The sequence below is a fragment of the Sciurus vulgaris genome (assembly GCF_902686455.1).
Source record: "Sciurus vulgaris genome assembly, chromosome: 15".
NCBI lineage: Eukaryota > Metazoa > Chordata > Mammalia > Rodentia > Sciuridae > Sciurus > Sciurus vulgaris.
Window position 1 is genome coordinate 15,882,961 of NC_136476.1, and position 27,273 is coordinate 15,910,233.

At 35.9% G+C, this 27,273-nt stretch overlaps 1 protein-coding gene, 1 long non-coding RNA gene and 1 pseudogene across 3 annotated transcripts in view; all 3 read right to left on the minus strand.

Annotated features, from left to right (window-relative positions):
* LOC306644778 (uncharacterized protein C9orf85 homolog) overlaps nt 1-27,273 on the minus strand; it is a 97,268-nt gene that overhangs the window by 17,959 nt on the left and 52,036 nt on the right.
* Nucleotides 255-1,128, minus strand: LOC306644777 (small ribosomal subunit protein eS10-like; annotated as a pseudogene). Its single transcript has one exon. The product of its transcript is annotated as a small ribosomal subunit protein eS10-like (transcript).
* LOC306644784 overlaps nt 2,732-27,273 on the minus strand; it is a 36,379-nt gene continuing 11,837 nt past the window's right edge. The window contains exons 2-3 of the long non-coding RNA XR_013759471.1: nt 7,513-7,619; nt 2,732-5,870 (exon numbers count right to left, since the gene is read on the minus strand). This is a non-coding gene — a long non-coding RNA (uncharacterized lncRNA). The remainder of the gene's footprint in view (nt 5,871-7,512; nt 7,620-27,273) is intronic.

A 27,273-nucleotide genomic window follows, 5' to 3' on the forward strand; every position in this document is an offset into this window, starting at 1 on the left:
TTGGCCTAAGATTGAAGAAGGGAACAAAATCTTTTAACAGTTTATATTTCAAGTACCTGGAAAAAAATATAAATACGCAGTTTAAAATATTTAGTTGTTTGCTTATTTATGCATGCTGGGGATTGAAGCCAGGGTCATGCACATGTTAAGTACACACACACACTCTACCACTGAGCTTCATCCTTGGCCCCCCTACATGGGTTTTAAGTATTAAAAAATATGATTCCTTCCTCCCTCTCAAAGAGTTATACAACTCATTTTATATAAAATCTCTTATTTTTCTTTTCTTTTCTTTTTTTTTCTGGTTACAAGTTTATTCAAAACAAAATAATCCTGTCCAACTTCACTGAGGTGGATGACCATGTCCACGACCAAATCCTCCTCTAAACTGGAATTTGGTTGCTGACCCAGCCCCAGCCTTGGTTTTCTTGTCAGCACCAGGTGTCTCTGTCAGCTTCCCCTTTTGTGAGCCTTGCAGGTCGCTCACCCTCCAGACCTTTGGGCCGAGGCCTGCCAGTTTCTGGTCGGCTACGGTGTGGAGTGGAAGGCACCACCTCAGGTGGCAGGTGGAGGCAATTGCAAAGATACTGGATGCCCTCGTTGATCAGGTACCAGTAGAAATGTCTCCATGCAAACTGTTCCTTCACATAACCTTGAGACCTGAGAGACTGCATGGCCTTCATGACTTGAAGGTTGGGTACATTCTTATCTGCCAGCTCTGAGTGCTTGGGCATGTGGACATCCTTCTTGGCTACCATTACTCCCTCCTTAAAAAGGGAGTTCATAAATGGCCATCCGATTCTTCTTAGGCATCAACATCACAGATGCTTTAGGGTCCGAGGCCGAGGCTGGAAAGGAAGGGGTAAGTGCAGCGCGGCGTCTCTCTTACTTTTCTAATAATTCAGCTATATATCCAAGGTTATTTATACTGTTCATAAGTGATTTGGAACAAATCAGGAATAGTAATGAATGGTTTCAGTAAATCTTTGGGTTTCTTTTTTGGAAGTCCAAAAAAAGATGATTGAAAAATAATTTTATATAAAATGTCAGACTTGCCCTGAACCACAACTCACACATTTATTAATAATCTTAAAGTCTGAAATCTAATAGTGATTATGCCATTTATGCCAAAGGCAGCCCTTCTACAAGGGAGTAGCAGGTGCTGGCCTTAAGATCAAAAGATCTAAGGAAAAATGAGTGGGGAATGCTGGTCGAGACTGATCTGACTTCTAAGTTTCAGTGTATGAAATAAAGGTGACTGCTGCCTCTAAGGTTCTAACTTTTGTGAACCTTTCAATTGATTTCTCTGAAGACCTAAAGTTTTGAATATTCAGAGCTATTTATTCTTTATTTTTATTTTTATTTTTTTTGCGGTGCTGGGGATCAAAGCCAGGGTCTTGTGCTTGCAAGGCAAGCACTCTACCAACAGAGCAATCTCCCAGCCCAAAGCTATTTATTTATTTATTTTTCAGGACTTGGGTTTGGTGGCAAGCACTCTACCACTGAACTATATTCCCAGCCCTATGCAGAGCTATTTAAAATTGTCTTATCACAAAGGGAAGCACCAGCTTCTTCTTATCCCCTTTCCTCTCACTGCCTTCTTTCCTTTCTCCTCTATCAAATATAGTTTTCAACTCATCTCTCTTTCAACTCAAGTTAGGGCCTCTATTCTGTTTTAAAAATTCTCTGGTGATGGTCCAGAATTGTTTCCAGTAACTGGGAGAGATTGCCATAAAGACTGACATAAAGACTGCTTATAAAAATTCCTGTATCATGTTACCACACTAAAAAAAAAGAAAGAAATATGCAACACTGTTTGCCAAGTACAAACATGGTACCATTTCTGCTTCCCATGGTTGAAGCAGGTATGTTTGAAGAATTTTTTCTCTACTCTAATTTCTGGCATCAGATCTCCATGAATGATGGAAATTTGCTAATGATGGTATATGAGTTTTGACAATTCAAAAGACAGACAAATGGGCGAAAAGGCTTAAATTTTTCCCACATTCAGAATATTACTTCAATCTAAAATAAATGTTACTTACAAAGAGCCTACCTTCCCTCAACATTTCATGTTCTACTTAATATTTCTTTGTATACAAATTTTGTTACATAATTTGTGGCAAATGATATTTAGACAAGTAAAATAATGTTCAACATTTTAACCTGAAAAATGAAACTTTACACAAAAGATACTTTTTTTTTTTTTTTTTTTGTGGTAGTACCGGGGATTGAACCCAGGGCCTAATGCATATTATGCAAGTGCTCTGGTTACATCCCCAGTTTTTAAAAAATTTTATTTTGAGATAGGCTCTCACTAAGTTGCCCGAATTGGCCTTGAATTTGTGAGCCTCCTGCTTCAGGTTCCCATTAACTAGGATTGTAGGTATGAGCTACCATGTCTGATAAAAAGACACATCTCTGACATCTACTATCAAAGTACAAATGGTCTACCACTTAAAATGTTTTGACTCATAAATTTTTGACTTGATCATGGTTTGAAAACAAATCCATACAAGAATTTTTTTTTTTTTTTCACTTTCAGTACAGTATTCAATTAACTACATACTTTATTATGAAACAATTTGTTTGCTGGGTGTGGTGGCACTCATCCGTAACTCATCTGTAACTCATTCCAGTAACTCAGAAAGTTGAGGCAAGAGAATCTCAAGTTCAAGGCCAGCCTCACCTACTTAGCAAGACCCTTTCTTAAGTTAAAAAAAAAAAAAAAAAAAAAAAAGGGTGGGGGTGGGGTGCTGCTATAGTTCAGTGGTAAAGTATCCCTGAGTTCAATTCCCAGTAACACTGAAGGGGGAAAAAAAAAAAAAAAGATGAATAGCTCGTGTTGAATACTTCTTGCCCAGCTGTAACCAAGTATGCTGAACATGCTTAAGATAGATAAAGCTAAGATATGATGTTTGAAAGATTAGATATCCTAAACATATGTTGTTTTGCATGTGTGATTCTAGGGATCAAACTGAGATATGTACTTGCTAGCAAGTGTGCTACCACTGAGCTACATTCTAACTCCTAAACACATTTTTAACTTATGATATTTTCAACTTATATGATGGGTTCATCAGGATGTAATTCCATCCTCAGTTGAGAAGCATCTATAAACTTCTTATACAAACCCTAACAGAGGACAAATTTAAATTATAGGTGACTAACTTGAACATTTAAAATTTCAAAAAGTTATGTCAGCAACATTATCAATAGGTCAAATTTCTTATAATGTTAGGCAAGTCTTAATACACAGAAAAAGCAAGGTGGATATAGATGAATTATACACTCTATAACCCTTTCAGTCATTGGACTGAAGTTTGAAAGCTAGGTTTTCCCATATGCCTAATGTACCATGTGTCCAGGAAAATCAGTAATTCATGACATCCTACAATAGGAAAGTAACATGTTCAGATCAGCAGTATTCAAAACATGTTAGTCTATAATATGGTGTCTTGGCAAACTGAATATTTTAAGATGAAGGAATTTGAGAAACAGCAGGTATAAGAAAACCTCTCTGACTTTCCCCTTTTAAGGCCCTCATTTAAGAGATGCGCTCCTGGTACCTGGAGGAAAAGAGCATCATTATTTCCAAAGGCAGAGAAAACAAATGAATAGGTCTAGTTAAGTTTCCCTGAGTTTACTACTTTGTTTTATCACATTTTTCCATGACTTTCCTCTCTTCATCAAACCTAATACAAAAGCACTTGGGCTTAACCATTTCTTCATGTCTTTATTTTTTTATGAAGGTTCCCATGTCACACAAAACTTGAGTAGGGTGTAGCTCAGGGGTAGAGCACTTGCCTAGCACATAGGAGGCCCTAAATTCAATCCCCAAGAGTGCCAAAAACTGTGTAAATCATGTCACATAAAGCTCATATTAAATAAATGTGTCCTTTTCTCTTGTTATTCTTTATGTTAGAGCCTCAACTAAGATCCTAGAAGGATAAAAGAAAAATAACTTTTTCTTCCTTTACAAAATCCTGTTTTGACTAATAGTGTCTTAGTCTCATAAACTAAGGCCTGTTTTGCATTAGCTTAGAATTCTTTACTCCTAGAGATCTTCCTTTAGGCTTTAACATCTTGTTATCTGTATTTTGGCATTTGTACAATATTACCCTCATTTTGCTTTATTGTGAGTTGAAGTATGGCTGACTACATCTACCTCAATGTAATGTAGAATAGTAGCTCTTGAGGTCCTTTTTAGCCCTTAACTCCTTGACACAATGGTCCCTTAAAGACCCCTGAATCACTGTACGATAGCTAGTGGCAATATCACCACAAACTCCCCTGAGTCCAAGGACTTCAACAGCTTTGATTCAGAACAAAGTTGTAGATCTCTGAATTAATGTGTCCACATTCAACCATTTTCAAAGACTGCTGTGTTATAAATTTTCTGGAAAACTAAATACAGTTATGTAATACGTAATGATATTTTTAGGCAATGATGAACCACATATAGGATGGACTGTAATGGTAGCCATCTCTGTCATTAAGTGATGTGTGACTTTAAAAACTGGCTACTAACACTGCTTTTCTTTTCTTTTTGTTTTAACTGAATCTTTGTGTTTGTTCAAATAAATATTTGTTCTGCTAGAATTTGAAGTATACACATTTTTCTGGCCATGAAAAAGAAGTTTTTTTGGTACCTGGATTGAACGCAGGGGTGCTTAACCATGGAGTCATATCCCCAGTCCTTTTGTGTATTTTATTTAGAGACAGGGTCTCACCGAGTTGCTCAGGGCCTTGCTAAGTTGCTCGAGGTTGGCTTTGAACCCTCTATTCTCCTGCCCCAGCCTCCCAAGTGGCTGGGATTATAGGCATGTACCACTACAGTGAGCACTGGCCATGAAAATATTAATAAAATAAGTAATACGGAAAAGGAGGGAAAATCTAAGAGCTGCATAAATCAGTATGGAAATTCTATAGCAAGTCATAGCCTCTGGAAAATTAATAACTGATATGATTGTTAGGTTGGAAATTAGGCGACTGTAGGGGGCAAAGTTGAGCAGCTGGAACAAAGAAGCTGAGCAGCTGGAACAAAGACCAGCCCGCCAAAAGGTGACCAGAAAGTTCGCAGCAAGGTGGATGGAAAGTTCTACTGACCCTTCATACCCACCTGTCACTCAATAGGACCCCCTCCCATCCCAGTCTATAAAAACCCTGGGCAGCCAGGGCCAAGTGCGATTTTCTCTGGGTCCCTATACCCTGGGGGTCTGGGAATTTCACCCAAGAGCCAAATTCCAATAAAGCTTGCTCTGGCCACTTTCTGTCCCATTTTATTTGGCCGCTAACTGTGCCCACCAAGCCCATCAAGCCCGCCAAGCCTGCCAAGCTTACATTTGGTCCCGCCTTGGAGACCCGCCGAGCTTACAATGATTTTTCACATATTATCACATCCATAATGAAGATAAACATCTAGGATATAGCAGATATTAAAGATGGGAGATTAGAATAACAACTGTTGAAGCACAAATGTTCTTAAATGACTTCTTTCTTATACAGCACTAATCTATTAAAATCCTATGAACATGCAAATATTTATTACCTATACTTAAAATTCTTTTAGGAAAAATTGCTAGAAAGAGAAAATGGAGATTGATGAAATCTTATCCTTATGGAAAGAATGCATTGTAGAAAATACTCAGCTACAAATCTTGTATTAGGCCTACTAACTAAAAGTACATGATTTTATTACACAACTAGTATCTAATTGCTATCCAGAGAACACAATTCATTCATGAAAATCTAAAATTGGACACTACCTACACTTTCCCTATTTCTAAATTTCCCTACTGCTAATTTGGGCCAGTGAGAATAAAACTCATCAGACTTGTGTAAAAGGTGTTTTGTTCTGGAAGGGAATGCTGAAAAACAGGAAGAAAACACTAAAAGACAGAAGTGAGAAACTTACAAAACTTTTTAAAAGGAGGGGATCAACTATACCGGAAATAAAACTAAAAATTCTGGTCTGAAAGAGTAGTATTGGGGGAAAAAACAACATTTGTAACTTTCCAGACTAAAAAGAAGCATCTTGTACACATTATTTTCTTTCTTTCTTTCTTTTTTCTTTTTTTTTTGTGGTGCTGGGGATTGAACCCAGGGTCTCCCACATTTGTTTTTAGAGTAAAGATATTTCTTTCTTTCTTTGGTACTGGGGATTGAACACAGAGGTGCTTTACCACTGAGCCCCATTCCACAGCCTTTTTTTTAAAACATTTTTTTATTTTGAAACAGGGTATCACCAAGTCGCTTAGGACCTCGCTAAGTTGCTGAGGCTTGTCTCAAATTTGGGATTGAATCTCAGCGTCTGGAGCTGCTGGGATAAAAGATAATATATCTCCAATGTGCTAAACAAACTTGGAGGTAAATTAGCAGCATGATAAAATTTGCATTTTTTTTTTGCATTGTATGATGTTTGCTATATTTAGAAGTTGAGAGCATTTCAGATGTTTTAGCATCTGCTTCATAGAAAGTATAATTCTTTCCTAATTTAATGAATTTTACAGAAAAAATAAAAAATTTAATAAAAAGCATCTCAGGCAAAATAAATCACTCAAATTAAGACATTCAAAGTTATCAAATATTCCCAAGTAAACAAATTACTCCGTATCTTGAGTTTTAGCTTCACAGAAATGCTGACATTTTTCAACAAAAATAAACACTAATAGCTATACTACATATAGACAGACCTTCCAAACTTTAAGTAAAATTTTCTCTCATAAAGTGAGAATACCACCTAGTGCAGTAGCACACAAGAGGCTGAGGCAAGGAGAATTGCAAGTTCAAGGTCAGCCTCAGCAACTTAGCAAGACACAGTCACAAACTAAAAAAAGGCTAAGTGGTAAAGCACTCCTGAATTCAATTCCTAATACAAAAAAATAAATAAAGAAATAATGAGCAAATGTTCTTAATAACTACTATATAGATTATCAGATTAAAATTATAATGTAAAAAGAATATACTAATTTCTACATTGAAAGCAATTTCAAAAAATTTTATGGTTTGAATTAAAAGTTTGGATTCCTATTAAGAATCAGTAAAGAGGGCTGTGGTTATGGCTCAGAGGCAGAGCACTTGCTCAGCATGTGTGAGGCACTGAGTTCGATCCTCAGCACCACATAAAAATAAATAAATAAAATAAAGGTCTAAAAAAAATTAAAAAGAAAAAAAATCAGTAAAGATAATCTAAATATTGTTATTTCATCAGTGGGAGACTTCTTGCAATATAAACATCTTCTCTGCCCTAACTCATTTTTTATGAACAAGGCACATTATTTATTTACGAAAGAATGAATCAGGGAATGATGAATCAAGTAATCTACTTTTTCCCATCTTCACAAACAAGATTCAACATGCATGTAAGACAAAATGCTATGAGAGAGAATGTGATTTTTTTAAAAAATTGACCTTGATATTTATTTGCACACAATTTTGGAAATCAGGAAATGAAATAACAAACTATGATATATGTGCCACTGATTAAGGTAATGAAGAAACTTAACTCACCATTTTTTTGGTTTGGATAATGGTTTATATTTGTTGTATTTTACACGCCATTCAAGAACTTCTTTACAGCGCTGACATAGTCCATCATGAAGTTTTTGGTTAATTTTCTTAAAAACAAACAGAAAAACAAATTGAAAATTTCATCTATGAGTGAGTACAGCAAATCCCATAAAAAGGCACATGAGAAGTTTATATTAAAAACAAAACCTTTAATTTGTATAATAGTCTTTGATAATTTACATATTTTATATTATTCTCTGGTTCTTTAAAAGGCAATTGTCCTTAACTGGGTTTAGCTCAGAATCATCTATAAAACTTTTCAATTTTCTGACAAGTGTATTTGGAGAAAGTATCCCCATTGACCAGATATATGTCATATCCTGAAGGGTCAAAATTCATACTATACAGTTAAGACACATGTATTTTTACTGCATGTTAATTATACCTCAATAAAAATGCAATTAAAAAGAAAACCTATTTCATATTGTTTCAACAATTCAAATATTACCAGTAAGTTGGAAAGTTGGAATTAAACTGAAGAATTAGTCCTGAATTATCTTTTTTTTTTTTTTTTTAAGGCTGTAGAATTCCAACCCAAGGCATGCTGGGCAAGCTTCTATTGCCTAGCTACACCTCCAGCCTGAGAAAATGAAGTTTAAAAGTGCCAGGGAGAAGAAGGTTGGAAACAAGAAGGTATTTCATTACTCAACCCTTTTGCATTCTCACATAAGGAAAAATGTTTTCATTTTTTCTAGAGGCTGGGTGTGGTGGTGCATACCTGTAATCTCTGGTTTGGGAGACTGAGGCAGGAGGACTGAGAATTCAAAGCCAGTTGCAACAACTTAGCAAGACCTAAGCAACACAGCAAGACCCTGTCTCTAAATAAATATAAAAGAGTTGGGGAGGTGGCTCAGTGGTTAAGTGCCTATGGGTTCAATTTCCAGTACCACAACAACAACAACAACAAAAAATTCCTCTTGGTAACCTGGCTTTACCAAAATAGGGAAAAAAAAAAAAAAAATTGTACATGTGAATAGCTTGGTGAGAAAAGGGCTTTATGAGGGAATAAAATAGTTTTAATTATGATTTCCTTCTCAAAATATGTTGTGACAGTAAAATTTTAAATGTTTCATAAGGTCTGTGTAATAGTTTGGTATAGTATAAAATATTCATTTGATTCAGGATCTAGACTATATATTCTCAAAGTACTCTGAGAATTTTCTGATTTCTTTGGCTGAGGAAGGTTGGTCTTTGCCTATGACTGAACTGATGAATAGAGGACATTTTAATTCTTTTCTTTTTTCTCCCTTTGTTCTTTTTTAAACATTTCTCAAGGGGAGAAAAATACATCACAAAATGCCAATTCTCTGGAAGGCTATTTGATAGAGTTAAAAGCACAGTGTTTAGACTAGATCATCTGAAGGAAAACAACTTTCGAGAAGTGCTTGATATTCCTGAAAGCTCTGAACAAGACGGCAAAAATAATTTGACAAAACATTTATTCAAAGAGAAAATATTTCAAGGGTATTTTCAAAATCCATAAATTAAGCTGTGAATATATTATGTTTAACTCTGGTGAAAAACATATTTTTACTATGAATTATGTATGGGTATATCCCTTTCCTCCTGACAGGTAGTTCCCAGGAAAGTCGGTTCTGTATCTCACTATTTTGGCTCCTAACTGGTACACTAGTGCCAGAAAGAAGGTTATCCGTGCCCACAGGTCAATCTCCTCTTCCTCCCAATCTTGGTCCTCAGTGATCACATATAAAGCTGGTTAAGAAATATGCAGAACTAAAGTTCACATTTCATCATTTGTTCTCACTGCCTTCTGTTGCTTAGAATACCTTACTAAAAGCATTACTTGTATTTTCTTAACTCTAATAATAATAGGAACAAGTTAATGACCTTGAGCTATGATTACAATATGAATATGATATAAACTTTCTAACTGGAATATTCTTAGAATGCTAAACATTTTATTACTTGAGATTTTACTACACCTAGCACTCTCAGCTTGTTAAACTAGCAAGTTAACCAGGAAGTATTATTTGGCTTCTTGTTTGCTTCTGTATCCAATTTTAACCAGTTCATCTTGATTTACAAAGCTGTGCATAGTTTGGAAACTGGTTTCTTTAGGGTGGACTGACAGAACAAAACAGGTCTTTGTGGGAATTTGTCCTGAGAGTGATGTGTGCTGCCGTATAAACGGAGATGTTGTACAGCATTCACATGACCAACTGGCCCTACTACAAAATTAAAGTTGATGTTTATGAGTCAAGAAATGAAGGAGGGAGGACTAGGGATGTATCTCTGTGACAGAGCACTTGCCTAGGGAGAGTGAGGCACAGATTTCCATACCCAGCACCACACGCACACACAAAGAAATAAAAGAAGAAAAACAAATGAGGGATGAGGGTAAGGATAAGAATGAATATACTGTCACTTAAAAGTAAAATGCAGAAAGAAAGATGTACACCTTGTTTTACTATATTTTGGCAAACCAGAAGTGAATTCCAAAGATGTGAATAAAGACAGCTAAATCCTGATTCTTGAAATTGTTCTACTTGGAGCAAAAGAGATGGCAGTCTTACCTCACTAACACCTAAGTGAACAACTGACCTGTTGAAAACCTCGGATGAACTGTGAGCTTGTCTGAGCCATCTCTAAGCAGAGCTGTGCTCCTCAGAGAACTCTCGGGCTCATCTCACCAATCTGAGACCACTCGGTTGCCGAGGCAACTTCTGCTCAAAGAGAATTCTGTGATATCACAGAATTTATTGGTTCAGACAGTCCTAGATTCAAATGCAACTCCCAGGAGGTAGAAAGAGATACCAGTGTGTCCACATAGCCTTGAGGAGCCAGCAGCCTGGAGGAGGAAGAACTATTACACAAGTGATAAGGTTTCCAATGAGGCCAACTTCCCCACAGCCTCTGGCTTCTTGTTTACCTTGAAGAACCCTTCCTCACAATGAATCCCTTTGATGTGCTCCCCTATAAGTAAAGCAGAGCCTCACTCTTTGTTACAGAGGGGACCCATCAGGTCCAATTCTCCCACCAGGTCCTCCTCTGTGAAACTGATTTTCTGTGTCTTTTGTCTTTTATTCCTTATTAATTATTTCATATTTGTCTCAGCCGGCTCACACCTCTGTGCGGTTAACTGATCCCTCAAACAATAACCCTCTTTTGGCAATTAATTTTAGTACACTGCTCATGATGGAAGATCACAGGTTATTAATATCAGACTTAAGTATGCCCAGATATAAAATGAAAACTTAGTCTTGCAAATGCAAAAGCTTTTAAGGCTGGGCATGGTGGCTTATGCCTGAAATTCCAGCAACTCAAGATGCGGAGACAGGAGGATCAAGTTACAGGCCAGTATGGGCAATTTAGGGAGACCCCGGTTCAAAATAAAAAGTAAAAAGGGTTGGGAGCTGTAGCTCAGTGGTAAAGTGGCCCTGAGTTCAATTTCCCCATACCAAACAAACAAACCACAAAAACAAAAAAAACTTCCGTGAAAAATTTCACTGAATGAATACTTTTTAAAAAGTCAAATAAATTTAAAGACCTACCTAACAGATACATAATGTCTAAAAATTGTCTTAGCCATTAACTTACACATTTTCGAGGAAGTAGTGTTATCCCTGTCATAAGCATTCTGTTGCTGCACAATAACATAACACAGCAAGGTCAAACAAAAATGGGGTAGGACTTCCAGTCCCTGCAAAGTAGCAAGAACAAATTGTAAATATGTGATCAATGGCACTGATGCTGAAAAGTATTTTATAAAACGTAAACAAAACATTTAACAAATGGAAGATATTCATTTAACAAAAGGAAGATACTATTGTAGGAGGGAAGGAACTTGAATACCATTCAAAAGCAACTAAAGTCATTTTACATTACAATTCTTTCAGAAATGTTAAAGGTAAAGAGACTGCAAATGGCATATTTTACTTCCCTTGATTGAAAAAAAAAATGAAATTCTCAAAGGAAAATGCTAATTCCAACTGCTGCTAAATATTCATTTCCATGGACTGGCCTTGTTCTTTGTCCTGAATTACTCCTCCAAATAAAATAAGGAATTGTACTGTAATATAGCAATAGCAAAGTTATTCTGGAAAATAAAAACATTTATATCTTAATTATATTTAAAAGTATATGGTTTTAATTTTCTAGAAACATTCTCTCATTTTAAAATTGATCAAAGGACAAAGGAGCACTGCTTTTGGAAGCAGGAACTTATAGGACTAATGATAATGTGACAATCTGTCTTTTAGGTTGTGACTTTCAAATCATAAACTTTTATTTTAAATCCTTTTAATATGGCTAGAAAACTGTTAGACATAAATCTTATGAAGTAAATATAACAAAAAAACAGATAAGAGAATCAGAATGAGGCTAAAACTAAGGGAAGTAGAGAAAAGCTAGAAGCAGTCAGAGGCACAGCTAGGAAGATCACTTGCTAGAGATGGGCTACAAGTGAGGTCTGACCTTTCTAGCAGCCAGAAAAACAGAATTCAATGTCTGTAACAAGCCAAATATCCAGGTTCTCAGAAGCAGCTTAACTATGCCTGTTATTACAACCCAGAATTTCATCTTCCCCAAAAGGACATCAGTGATACAATAAGCAAAGCTATCTAAAACATCCTTATAATACAAATCATTTAACAGAACTGTTTTCTATCCTGGTTCTCAGTGGAACTTGTGTTATGGTACTCAGACACAGCATGGTAAAAACATTACTGATGGTTGTAGAATCTATAGAATGCACTGTATATCATGAGGTCATCTTCAATAAACACTATTTCTCTTACTTAAGTTCTAAGAATATTCCCTTCTATTATGAAAAGTATCAAATTTGCAGAAAAATTTAAACAATAATATTAATATTAGCCACATGACACTACCAAGAAACAGTCATTAACATTTTACATATTTGCTTTTTATGTGCATGTACTCTTTTTAAGTCAGGGACATGAAGACATACTTTCTCCTGTTGAACCATAATACTGTTACCACACTAAAGAAACAGGAAAAATAACTCCCTAGTGTCAATGAGTGTATCCATTCTATGCTGAAATTTCCTTGACTCTTCCCATGTTTTTCATAGATGTCCCCCTACCTGCCTGTCCTCCCTCACTCTCTAGCACCAAATCCAGGATCAAATCAGTATTTAGCTCTTATGTCTCTTTTGATCCACCTGCTTTTATCCTTTATTACAAAGATGTTTTTGAAAATACCAGGTAAATTGTCTTAGAGAATATCTCACAGTCCAGATCTGTCTGACTGTTTTCTCATATTTGAATTAAACTCATTGCTTTACCTTCTATATTTTCTGTAAAGTGGAAGTTAGGTTTAAAGTTGTGATTACATCTGGGTTAAATATATTTTGATCAGAACAATTCATACATGTTGCTGCTGCTATTTTATATTATTCCAAGTAAGGAGGCATAGAATGTCTAGGAATGTCTAGTCCTCACCTAGTCAACAGTGCTAGATTTTTTTTTTTTTTTTTTGTACTGGGCATTGAACCCGGGGATGCTTTACCACTGAGCTACATTCCAGCCCTTTTTATTTTGAGACAGGGTCTCACTAAGTTGCTAAGAGTAGCCTTGAACTTGGGATCCTCCTGCATTAGCCTCCCATGTTGTTGGGATTACAGGTGTGTGCCACGGCACCTGGCAACAGTGCTAGATATGACTGATCACTCGATGAAAGTGGTGACCTACATCTCAATTATAAAGATCAGTAATAATCTATGGGGTCATGTTAATATACTTTCCCCACAATGTTATTTCACCTCATGATTTTAGTAAACATCTATGACCCTTGCCTGAATCAATCATTCTACTAAGGGATGCAGAATGCTGACTCTAAGTCTTCCTACATTAATTAAAAAGAAATATATTGTCAACTTAAACCAGTTTTGATGCATCATATATAGAGAGTAAAATTCACCCATTTTAGGTATATAGTTCTGGGAATCTGAAAATCAAAATAAACATTTCCATCATTCCAAAATGTTCCCTTATGCCCCTTGGTTATTAGTCCCCTCTATGAAACATTCTCCCCCAGGCAACACTAATATTTAATCTGTTCCTATAGTTTTGCTTTTCCAGAATGTAATATAAATGGACTGATAAAGTAAACAACTATTTGAGGAATTTATTCCTTTTTATTGATGATTGGTTTTTCAGTATATGGGTATACTACAGAGTTCATTCATTCATCAATTAAAGGACATTTTGAGTTGTTTGTAGTTTGGGGTGCTAATAATATTTGCATGTAAGTTTTTAAGTTGATGTTTTTATTCCTCTTGGATTTCTGGACTCAATATTGTCACATTAATCTATGTGTCTACTCTATCACCAAGACCTCTCTGTCTTAGTGTAGTTTTATATTAAGTGCTGATGTCAGTACCCTGTAATTGTGTTCTATGTCAAAATTGTCAGTTCTTCTAATTTCTTTGATTTTTCTACATAAATGTTAGAATTTATTGACTTCAACAAAGTTGTCTGCTATTATTTTGATTAGGATTATATTGAAACTACCAATTAATATTGGGGAGAACTGGCATGTTCATTCAATCTTCCAATCCACCAACATCACATTCCTGGGATAAACCCCACTTTGTAGTGACATACTGGCCTTTTTATTTATTGATGAGATCAATATGCTAATAATTTGTTAAGATATCTGTATCTATAATCATGTGGGATAAGGGCATACAGTTATTTAAGGGTTTTCTCCCCCCTAATAATGTCTTTACCTGTTTTGGTGTCTAGCTTGAGTTACTAGAGAATTCACATGCCAGAATTAAAAGGACTTAAAATAGATTTTATATATCTTAGAAGGACACAAACATTTTCCAATATCTTGTAAACATTAGCACAAATCCATAGTTTTATTTTTAACATCTATTTATTTATTTTTTACAGTTGTGGGAATTGAACCTAGGGTCTCCCCGTACATTAGACAAGAGCTCTATCACCAAGTTACACACCCAGTCCCCAAATCCATACTGTTAAATGTTTATGAGTACAGTATGTTTTGGTCACATACAAAACCACATAAAAAAAGATGGACACTAATGAAGTTCAATTTCTCATAGTCTAACAAGTCCTTGATTTGATCTTACTACTGAAAACTTTCATATATAGATAAATATGAATGGGACAGAAGAGAGAACAATGTTCAAACTTCACAAGGAAACCTCTTTTATGGGCTGGGGTTGGAGCTCAGTGGTAGAGCGCTTGCCTAGCAAATGTGAGGCCCTGGGTTCGATCCTCAGCACCACATAAAAATAAATAAAGATGTTCTGTCCATCTACAACTCAAAAATATTTTAAAAATCTCTTTTACATTCTAATAGTCTCTTTCCTGCTAGTTTTTTTTTTTTTTTCCTATAAAAATCGTTATTGTTTATTAACAATGGCATATAATGTTCTATGATTTTTCTCATGAGAACTTTTGGTAGGAATGGTGGCACATGCCTATAATCCTAGCAACTTGCAAGGTTGAGGCAGGTGAATCACAAATTCAAGGCCTGAGCAACTTAGCAAGATCCTGTCTCAAAATAAAATAGGGCTGGAGATAGAGTTGAGGGGTAGTGAGGGAGACGTAGAAAGGCTCAGGCAGTCAGGGCAAGATGTGGAGTGAAGAGGTCAGAAGCAGGGCCAGGACAAAGGAGCATGGAGAAGATCTTCTGATTAGTCAACTTCCTGGCTGAAGAAAGTGCTCGTGGAGACAAGCTGGGGTTCCAGACAGACACTTCCATACTCATGCTCCTAAGTGGGAGATCCAATAGAAAAACTAAAACAGACGCATGGACACAGGGGGCACCAATCAATAATAGTGAGGAGCACATGGACAGGGGAAGAGATAAGGAAAGGAGGAAATTTCAGAGACCATAAAGAGAACAGGCTAAAACTCCCCCACTGGATTCCCAGCTCTGTGGCCTCAATTCTTTGCTGAACAAAGAACCCAGTACCTCGAGACAAATCACTAGCTTAGCTTTTGCAAGGCTGAGTTCCATCCCCAGTACCATTTTTATTGACCGATTTTATAGATTTAAAATAATATGAACCTTTACAAATAAACATTCACACTGTAAAAAAGTATCACTAATTTTTCCATGTTTATGTATTTTTAAAGTATGTTTTTGTTGATAGTATATTTTGTAAGAGTAGTACGAGCATTTCTTAAACCTATTCCCTATTTGTTTATTTCTAATTTCTGACAAAGTATATTTTTTATTTTTATTTTTTTGGGGGGTACCAGGGATTGAACTCAGGGGTACTTGATCACTGAGCTACATCCCCAGTCCAACTCTGTATTTTATTTAGAGACAGGGTCTCACTGAGTTGCTTAGCACCTTGCTTTTTGCTGAGGCTGGCTTTGAATTCTTGATCCTCCTGCCTCAGCTTCTGGAGCTGCTGGGATTACAGGTATGCATCACCACACCTGGGAAAAAGTATATTTTTAAGATATATTAGGTTTTAAATACCAGCAAACTTCTATTGAGCTTGCAGATTCTCATACATTATATTTATATAAAACAAGTTCTGGTCCCATTTTAATAGCATAAGAAAATCAAAAGACTTTTTATCAGCTACAAAAATTCATAGTAAAAAATAGTTGTCCCGCTGGGTGTGGTGGCCCAGGCCTGTGATCCCAGTTAGTCTGGAGGCTGAAGCAAGAGGATCCCAAGTCAAGGGCAGCCTGGGCAATTTAGCAAGACACTGTCTCAAAATAATACAAAAAAGACTGGGATGTAGCTTGGTGGTAGAGCGCCCCTGAGTTTAATCCTGAGTACCACCAAAAATAAAAAATAGATAAAATGTCCCAAATCTATTTGCAATAAAAGAGTATTGTAATAAAAAATGACTAAAATTGAGTGAGTGTACATAATTATGTGGATATTGAAATAAATGTTTCTTAATATTGTCTGTAAAAACTGTTTTGCTTTTTGATTCTGGCAGTTAAGATTTTTAAAAGAACAGAAGACATTGCCATTTTTTTTTTTTTTTTTCAAAAAGGGAATTTAAAATAAGTCTTGCTGTGATCAACTTATTATTAACATTTAGTACAAATAAAACACTTCAATATGATCCAGGATATCAATATTAAATTTTACTCATGTAAAACTTTTGAACTTATAAATTCTTTTTAAAAATGTGACAATAAATAACAACTTGAACATCTATTCTCAGTCACTTTTTTGTGTATCTCCTTATTTCAGGAAATGAACTAGTCACATAAATAGTCCAGAAATGCTTTTGAAGTGAATTCTACTAGTAAAAATTGGTTTTACTGTCACTTGAGGAAAAACATAAAATCAAAGTTACTATTGGTTTACCTTTTTTTTAGGAAACTACAGTTGTACAACAACATTGCTAATCAGAAATTAGTTATCATGAATTTTTTTTTTTTTTTGGCTGTACTAGAGACTGAATCCAAGGCCTTTACCACTGAGCTACATCCCCTGTCCTTTTTATTTTGAGAGAGGGTCTCAATAAGTTGCCTAGGCTGGACTTGAAATTGTGATCCTCCTGCCTCGGCCTCATGAGTCACTAGGATTACAGGCATGTGACACAGTGCCCGGCAAACATTTTCAGCATTTTAAAGGTTTTGTAACCAAAAAATCAGCCCATTCTCCATCAAGTGAAATATTACTCTACTATTTAAAAATGTCTGATATACATATATACATTGAATACATATTTTTATATATATAATTTTAATTAAAAGGCCTAAATTGAGGGATGCCTCTACTATGAGAGAAAAGTAAAACATGTAGAAAAGTATACATACTAGAAATACTCAAAATGCTTCTTTTGTTCAACATACTTAGAACATAAGCTTTTCCTACAAAGAAAGAAATAATATTTGATTCTCTCCTTTTCTTGTTACGGCTGGAATCTTTAACAAACGTCAACTATAAGAATAAACAATCACATTTTCACCCGAAGACATCTGAATCTAAAACGAGTTCTGATCATCCCAAACAGAGGGCTATTCTCTCAATAGGTCGGTACAGATATTGTCAGTTGCAAATATACAGAAAGGGTCTATGTGCAGACTATCTACTGGTTTGTTACAAAAGCCAAGCAAACTATCTAGCTTTTCACTGACAAACTTAATGCAAACACTTAAATAGAACCATACCTATCTATAGGCAAAAACAATGTGGCAGCACTTTTTTCTAGCAGTAGAGAAAACCCAATAAAGCAATTTTCTTTTCCAAAACATATCTTACCCCACTCCACTTTTTTTTCCTCTAGTGTTGAGGATCAAACCTAGGGCCCTGCACATGCCAGGCAAGCATTCCATCACTGAGTTACAACCATACATATATAGTCCCCACCGCCAAAATTCACTTTTCTTTCTTTCTTTTAACTGAGTTTTATTCTCCCAAAGGGGGTGTACCATACCAGATTGATGTGTGGCACGGATAGAGCAAGCTCCTATTCATCTCCTACATTGTGAGGGTCTCAAAAGTCGCCCAAGCTAGCCTTGAACTATGCCATTCTCCTGCCTCAGACTACAAAAAATATTTTAAAGAAAGGATCACCAATGCAGAACCCAGAGGGAATCTCTCTCAACAACAGGTAAATTTTGCCTTACAACAATTAAAAAATGAGTACTAAGTGTTTTAACATAACGTGCCTTCACTTGTCTTTGCATTACCTTCATTGTTGATTATAGAACATTTCAGTAAATAACCCACAAAAATTATCTCTAAATAGAAACAGTTTTATTGTCAGCACTGTGGAGAACAAGCGTTTTCTTCCTTAAGATTTCACTGTAAATGGTTTAATCTAGCAATAGTTTGTCCAAAGACTCACCTTACATGTAGTGCAGCACCTCCAACCCCATCTCCTCCTTTCAAGATCCTTTGCTAACACTTCTTCGTCGTTTAGTTACGAGCTCTCTCCTCTCTCAGCACAGGTGCCTGCTCGGTCCTCCTTTTTTTACATTTTTTATTTTTTGTGGTGCTGGGGATTGAACCCAGGGCCTTAGTGCATGCAAGGCACCCACTCTACCAACTAAGCTAGATTCCCCAGCCCTCCTCATCTTCCTTTTTTTCCCACTATTTATTCATGGTCAGCTGAATGCTTAACTCCAACCTCAGCAATGAACTCAAAGAAGTTGACATCCAAAACTACATCTCCAGTTCTAACTACTGTTTGTCTAGTGAGTCCGATGTCTCAGACTGCAGGAGAGATCTCCATTTCCTCCTCACAGAAGGAAATGAGACACCCCAAATTACAAACTAAATAATGGCAATCACAATCTTAGAAAATCCATTCTGTTCCTTCTCTGTCCTAAATTTCATTGGCTCAAGTTAACAAGTTGTCACATTTTACTTCTCCATTGCCTTTCACCAATATGCCCATATTGACAAAATCATTTCTTCCACACAACTTATTATCTTAGCCATTTAAGTATGTAATTCAGTAGTATTAAATACATTCATACTGCTGCACAACCATCACCACCACCACCAGATGAACGCTTTTCATCTTACAAATTGAAAACTCTATAGTCAAATAGTAATTCTCATTCTCCCTTTTCCTCGACCTGTCAACTATTATACTTTGTCTCTACAATTTTACTACTTTAAGTACTTCATGTAAGTTGAATTACACCATATTTGTCTTTTTGTGACTACTAGTTTATTTCACTTAGCATAATGTCCTCAATTGCTCATAGATGTAGTAAATATATCAGAATTTCCTGTATGTATACAATACATCTGTTTATCTACTCATATCTCAATAGACACTTGGGTTGCCTATTGTTTTCCTACTGTGAATAATGCTGCTACAAACACTGATGTATAAATATCTCTTCAAGGCTCTGCTTTAGCTGGGTGTGGTGTCCTGTGCCTATAATCCCAACTACTTGGAAGGTCAAACCAGGATGAGCCACCATTCAATAACAACCTAGGCAATTTAGATCCTGTCTCAAAATAAAAAGGTTGGTGATGTGCCTCAGTGTTAGTGCGTCCCTGGGTTCAATTCCCAGTACCAAACAAAAAACCAACCTGCTTTCAATTCTTTTGGAGTATATGCCCAGAATAATGTTATTCTAATTTTTTGAGGCACCTCCAAGCCATTTTCCACAGTAGCTATGCCATTTTATTTCCACCAACAGAGCACAAAGGTTCCAATTTCTCCACAGTTTCATCAACATTTGTTGTTTTGTTTTTTTCATAATAGGTATCCTAATGGGCAATCCTATCTTGTAGTTTTAATTTGCAATTGATCAGTGATGTTAGGCACATTTTCATGTGCTTGTTGCTAATTTCTATGTCTTCTTTGGCAAAATGTTTTTTTCTTGTTAAACAATACTCTCTGTATAAACATAGTACTGCCTTAGAGTCCCTTTTATTTCTGTAGAATGGGTATTAATTTCCATACTCCATTTCTGATTTTAGTAATTACAGTGCCTTTTTTTTTTTTTTTTTTTTTTTTTTTTTGTTAGTCTATCAAGCTAAAGGTTTGACAGTTTTGTTGATATTTTCAAAAAACAACTCTTAGGTAGGGACAGTGTCACATACCTGTAAACCCAGCAGTTTGGGAAGCTGAGGTGGGAGGATTGCAAGTTCAAAGCCAGCCTCAACAACTAAAATGGCCCTAAGCAATTTAGTTAGACCCTGTCTCAAAAATTAAAAATAACAAAAAGGGCTGGGGATGTGGCTCAGTGGTTAAGTACCCCTGTGTTCAATTTCTGGTACCAAACAAACAAAAAACCTTTTAGTTTCATTGATTTTATCTATTGTTCTTCTGTTCTCATTCACCTATGCTCTAATATATTTCCTTCCTTCAGTGGCTCTGGATATAGTTTCTCCTTTTCTTAGTTCCTTAAATTGTAAAGTTACATTGCTATTTGAGATCATTCTTATATTTTAATGTAAGCATTTGTTTAAAGCTATAAACATCTTCCATAATGTTGTTCTGTGGCATTCCATAAGTTTTAGTATATTGTTTTTGTTTTCATTTGTTTCCAAGCATTTTCAAATTTTCCTTGTGATTTCTTCATTGATTCATTGAGTAAGACTGTGTTTAATTCCACATATTTGTGAATTTTCTAGTTTTTCTGTGTTACTAATTTTTAACTGCATTCCATCATGGTTGGGGAAGTACTCTGTATGTTATCTCTCCTTTTAGTCTATTGGTACTTAACATATGGTCTAAGAGATGGTCTATCCTTAATGTCCTGTGTGCACTTGAAAAGAATATTTTGTTCTTGATGGGTAGCATTCTGAAAATGGTAGTTATATGTAGTTGGTTTGTTGTGGTTAAGTCCTCTGTTTCCTTCTGTTTGGTTATTCAAACCATTATTTATAGTAAGGTATTTAAGTCTCCAGCTATTATTATGGAACTATTTCCCCTTCTTTCAATTTTTGCTTCACAGATTTTGAAGGTCTGTCATTGTATAGACATATTGTTATGGTTTGGATGTGAGATGTCCCCCAATGCAAGAAGGTTCAGAGAAGTGATTGGGTTGTGAGTGTCTTAATCCACCCCCTGAGAGGGATTAACTGAGTGATAACTGTTAGTGGTAGGATGTGGCTGAGGAGGTGGGAATTGGGGGTGTGACTTGGGGTATAATTTGTATCTGGCAAATGGAGATCTCTCTTTATGCTTCCTGATCATTAGGTGAGTCACTTCCCTTCATCACACTCTTCTGTGGTGATGTTCAGTCTCAATTGGAGCCACTGGGGAATGCAGTCAGCCTTCTATAGACTACCACCTCTGAAACCATGAGTCCCCAAATAAATTGTTCCTCCTCTACAATTGTTTTGGTTCCAGTCATTTAGGCACAGCAGCAAAAAAGGCTGACTAAAACATTTATGATTGTTAGAACCTCTTAAACTTTTAATTAATATAATGTCCTTTGCCTCTGCAATTTTTTTTTTTTTTAATAAATTTAAAGTCTATTTTGTCTGAGATTGGTAAAGCCATTCCTGCTCTATTTTGGTTGCCACTTAACACAGGCTACTCCCCCGCAACCTTCATCCTTTCACTTTTAACCTATGTATGTCTTTGGATATAAAGTGAGTCTCTTATAGACATTAATACTGCCATATCTCTTGATTGGAGTGTTTGGCCCACTTATACTTAAAGCAATTACTGATAAGAAGGGATTTGATTCTGTCATTAGTTATTCATTTTCTATATGCTTTATTGGTTTTTTCTTTTGGCCATCATTTCTGTCTCCTGTTGTGTTTTGTTGATTTTTTTTATAGTGAAATGTTTACAAATTCTTTTATCTTTTCCTTATGTGTATATTCTACAAGCTATATTCTTTGTGGTTGTCATGGGTATTGCACTTACCAACTTTAACACAAGTTTATAATAGCTTGTCTTTAATAATACACAAATACTCTTCTCCTTTAATTTCCATCCTTATCAGTTTCAGTTGCTGATGTCATAAAATTACTTCTTTAAATATGTGTGCCCCAAAACACAATTACTTTTTAATGGAGTCAACTCTTAAATTATATAGATAAAAAATGTGGACTTATAAACATACAATAATTCTAGCTGTTAGATTAATAATTTTTAAAAAATGTATTCATTTCTCAAATCAAATAGAAAAGAGTGAAGTTCCACCCTGTTTAAGATAGTTTGTATAACTGTATAACTGTCCATGAATGTCCTTTAACTGAGATCTTTCTTTCTTTCTTTTTTTTTTTTTTTTTTTGGTGGTGGTACTCAGGATCGAACCCAGGGCTTGCAAGACAAGCACTCTACCGACTGAGCTATCTCCCCAGCCCAAGATCTTTATTTCTTCACACAGCTTTGGGTTACTACCTAGTGTCTTCATATCAAACTCCAGAACTCCCTTTAGCATTTTTGCACACCAGGTCTAGTGGTAACAAACTTTCTCACCTTTTTATCTGGGAACACTTTAATTCATCCTTTACTTTTGATGGACAGTTTTGCCAGATATGGGGTACTTGGTTGACAGTTTTTTCTTTTAATTTTGTATCAACCCAACCCACTGCTATCTGGCCTCCAGAGTTTGATAAGAAATCTGCTGATAATGTTATCAAGGATCCCTGTGTGACAAGTAACTTCTCTCTTGCTTTCAAGATTTTTTAGGTTTTCAACTGCTTGATTATAATGTTCTCAGTGTGCATGTCCTTGGGTTTATTTTCCTTCTTGTTTGCTGGGTTTTCTGGATGTTTACATTCATGTCTCATCAAATTTGGAAAATATTCAGTCATATTTTTTCAAATATTCTTTTTGTCATTTTCTCTCTTTCCTTCTGGAATCCTCACAATATATATGTTGTTCCACTTGAGGGTTTCCCACAGGTCCTTTAGATTCTGTTCATTTTTTTTTTTTTTTTTCCCTTTCTGTTCCTCATACTTGATTATTGCTACTGTCCTATCTTCAAGTTTGCTGATTGTTTTATTCCTGCTCAAATCTACCTTTGAATTTCTCTAATAAATTTTTTATATCAATTACTGTACTTTTCCGCTCCTGAATTTTTTTGGTTTCTTTATAGGTTTTCTAACTCTTTACTGATGTTTTCATTTTGTTTTCACATCATTTTCTTAACTTTCTTCTTCTTTTTCTCTAGTACTTTGAGCATCTCTCAGGTAGCTGCTTTAAATTCCTTGTTTAATGGATCCACCATCAGTTCTCTTTCATTGATTTACTTTTTTTACATTGAATGGGTCACACTTTCTTTTTTCTCTGTGTATCGTGTGAATTTTTTGTTGAAAACTGGACATTTGAATAATGTGGCTGTTATGAATTAGATATTAGGTGTCCCCTAAAAGCTCAGGTGTGCGACAATACAGGAAAGCTTAGAGGTGAAATGTTTGGGTTATGAGAGTCTTGACCTAATCAGTGCATTAATCCTTTGATAGGGATTACCTTGGGTTCTAAGTATAGGAAAGGAGGGTATGGCTGGAGGAGATGGGTCATTGGGGTGTGTGCTTTACAATGTGTCCCTGAAGAGTGGATCTCTCCCTCTCTGCTTCTGGGTGCCATGCTCCCAGCTGCTTTCCTTCACCACACTCTTCCACCATGATGTTCTGCCTTACCTTTGGCCCTGGGAATGGAGTTGGCTGTGTATGAACTGAGACATGAAATTATGAGTCCCACCAAATAAACTTTTTCTCCTCTAATTGTTCTTGCCAGGTCCTTTGATCACAGCAGCAAACAAAGCTGACTAAACAGTGGTTTTTCTGGAGGTCAGATTCTCCCCTTTTCCCAGGGTTTGCTACTTGTTTGATTTAAAATTATTATTATATGCTGTCTCTGTGTCAATAATTAGGCTGAGGTATAAACTTAAAAGTGTTTTCAACTCTTTCATAAAGGAGGCTGTATCTTCTTTGGGTGTATCCTTGATTTTCTAATTTCCCCCACAAATGCATTTGCCTTTGAATGTCCTGGTCTTCAATGCCTGAATCCCAAAGGAGGAGAAAAGAGAAAAATGAAGGCAGGGGAAGAGGTGTTGGGTCTTTAAGTTTCCTAGAAGTCACTTCATTCAGAGGAGAAAAGGTTTGCAACAGATACGGATAAATTTTGTGCTAAGTGCTGAAATTGACAAAAATTTATTATCCAAGTTTTCCCCTGAGGCTTTAATTCTTCAACAGACTCCAAAGTACCAAACATTTACATAAGACAGATTTTGCCAGTGAAATTGTTGCTTAGGTGGTGAGACCAATCCCAGTGTTTTCTACTAAGCTACCTTCCCAGAATTCTCTATTCTATAAATACATTTTAACAGACACCTCGCTATATTTCTCTTCTGGTCAAAACACAAATTCCTTAAGGCATTTCTTAGATATTCACACAATTGGATATCTACTTTCCATTTGGATCCTATGACCTGTTTTTTCTCTCAGGCATCTAAGCACTCCCAAGTAAATAAATCTGGTAGTATAAAAATCTGCATTCTTCTTCCTCCTAAGTTTTTACTAAACTGCTTTGCCCACAATGCACGTCCTTCCCCTCCATATTTGTGTGTTAAACTCTTCATTCATTTTCTAGTTTTGCTTTTCAAGCAATCCTCCAAAATTACCTATAGTACTTCTCATCAAGCTTTGCACTAAATTCAGAAGATGTACAGAATACCTATTACTGGCTAAGCATATATTCGATAGTGGGATACAGGTCAAAAAAAAAAAAAAAAAAGACAGGTAGGGTCCTTGTTCTTGAGCTAGTAAACAAGCAATGTTCTTTCAGGGACAATGTCTGTTGATTTACTTTTTTCCACTGAGATAAATAAGTGTGGAAACTACTATGAGAGAGACAAAGAGTATGCTTCGGCATCATCCTATTCCTAGTAAATCCAGTGCCAGTGCACAGGGAAGCCCTCACGGGAACATGAGAAGGCATAAAGTCCATTTGGAAAACTGCAAGCAGTTAGAAGGGCTGGAAAAAAGGGCATGAGGACAACAGGAAGAATAAGCTAAATTATGAGAGAACCTGTTTGCCAAGCTAAAGAATTTGGCCTCTTTAGGGAAGGGATATGACTGAATAATATCCTGAACAGCAATTAAAGATAAAAGAAAGTATGGAGACCACTTAGGAAGTTACTGAAATAATCTAGAAATTATATCCTTAAACAGTACAGTTGGCTGTGGCAGGGGGGACAGAAAGATAGAAAGATGGGAGATAATATAGATGAAAATGACTAATATAGCGTTGGGGCAAAGTCAAGACTGGGAAGAGTCTGGAGAGAGTGATTTTTAAGTCAGTTTTAAAATCCAACTCTAGAGTATATTAAAAATTGGATTTCCAAGACTACTCCCTGATATTTTGATTTTGTCATTTAGGAGTTTCTGTGACACATATCACACTTAATCTGCAGTTAAGGGATGGAGAATGCTCTTGAACAGGCACAATTAATGCCAAGAGCTTCATGAGGTGAGTTTATATAACAGCCCATCTCCCTCCCTCATCCCCATCTTCCCAAGGTAAACTTAGAAGCACAAACTGAACAAGTGTGATCCTTGGAAAGCTACCGTGTAGAGTGGCAGAAACTATATGGGGGAAGGCAATTACCTGAGTACTTTCATGTGTGGTTTGAGGACCATGTTCATCAGAATCACCTTCAAGGCTTGCTAAGAATGTCATTCCTGGGCTCAACTCCAAGATACACTCATTAAGAATTTCTGGCAGCTGGGATTCTGCATTTTGAACAAGCTTTCAGATGATTCTTAAGAACACCAAAATTTAAGAACTTCTCTTCTAAGCAGATGAAACAAGTTGACACTGCTAAACTATGTTCCTGCTACTGGGAATACAACTCTTAATAAGGTGATATACTTTACCTTAGAAAGTTATTATTGCAATTGAAACAGCACAGGTTAGTACAGATAAGAAATAATAATAGCTGGGTGTACTGGTGATTGCATGTAATTGCAGCTAAGGAGGCTATGGCAGAAGAATCTCAAGTTCGAGGCCAGCCTGGGTGACTCAGTGAGACCCTGTATCAAAATAAAAGTAAAAACAGCTGGGGTGTATGTGTAACTCAGTGGTAGAGTGCCCCTGGGTTCATTTTTTGGCACGTTAAAAAAAAAAAAAAAAGGAAATAAATAGTTGGCAAGTGTTCTATACAATTCTAAGTATTTGTCAGCTATTACCAAACTATACTTGTCATTGATTACCCTTTAAAATCAATTTTCTCAGTTAATTATATAATTTTCTCACAACTACCTTGATGGATAAAGTATTATTTTTACTTTACACACAAAGAAATCCAGAAGATCATATAATCTGCCTAAACTACATGTCTACCAATTATTATTCAAGACAACACCCATGACTCCAAATTCCATATTCTGCCCCACTATTCCACATAACTTTTCTTCTAGAGACAAAATTTCTAGCTGATTTTTAGTTTCACTGTTGAAAGCACTGATTCTTTGGCAAGATGTTTCTTGAGTCCCAAATAAGTGACTTACAGAAATCTTTGAAACATATAGTGTTTACAAAAGACTAGACTGCCTGTATACTTGAGGACTGTTTCAAATATCTTAGTCCCCAGAATAACCTCAGAATTGACTGGAAAAAGCTATGCTAGAGGCATATATCAGTAATCCAGAAGAGTTACTATTTAAGAAATTATTTAAGAAGCTTTTCTAACATTTTATTAAAGGACATCAGTCCCAAAGGTAATTTTCCCCAGGTTTTTCAATTTGTTTTATAAAGTTCCTTAATGCAGATACTGTTGACACTGGCATAGCACCATGTAGAAAACATCTATTATCTCTGACTTCCTCATGATCAGAAAAAATAGAATTATCCCTATTCCTGGAATTTAGTCCAATCAAAGTACACTAATGGCTGGAAAACTACTCCTTCTTCATTCTTTTCTATTTCTTAATCCTGTAATAAGATCAAATGTCAGACCAAAACTTAATTAGTTAGGGAATCTAAAATTAGGGCACACACTCGGAAATGTGGATAATTTCTAGATCAGTTATTCTCAGTCTTTGTTTCTGCTTCCACTGTTCATATACCCTTATCACATACAGAAGATAGAACATCTTAACAGGTGAGTAACAAATATTTTGGAGAAGACAAGTAAGAGAATTTCTGATGTATTATTTTCCAACAATGGACATCAAAACTATACATATGCATGTGTGTTTCTATCTTCTCAAGGGATCTTCTGCTGCCCTTATCTCTTAAATACTTAAATTCCTGCCTGGTTTGATGTTTCTGGTCAGTATTCTTTTGCCTACACAAGTCTTGCAATGATTTCACGTGCGTAGACATAG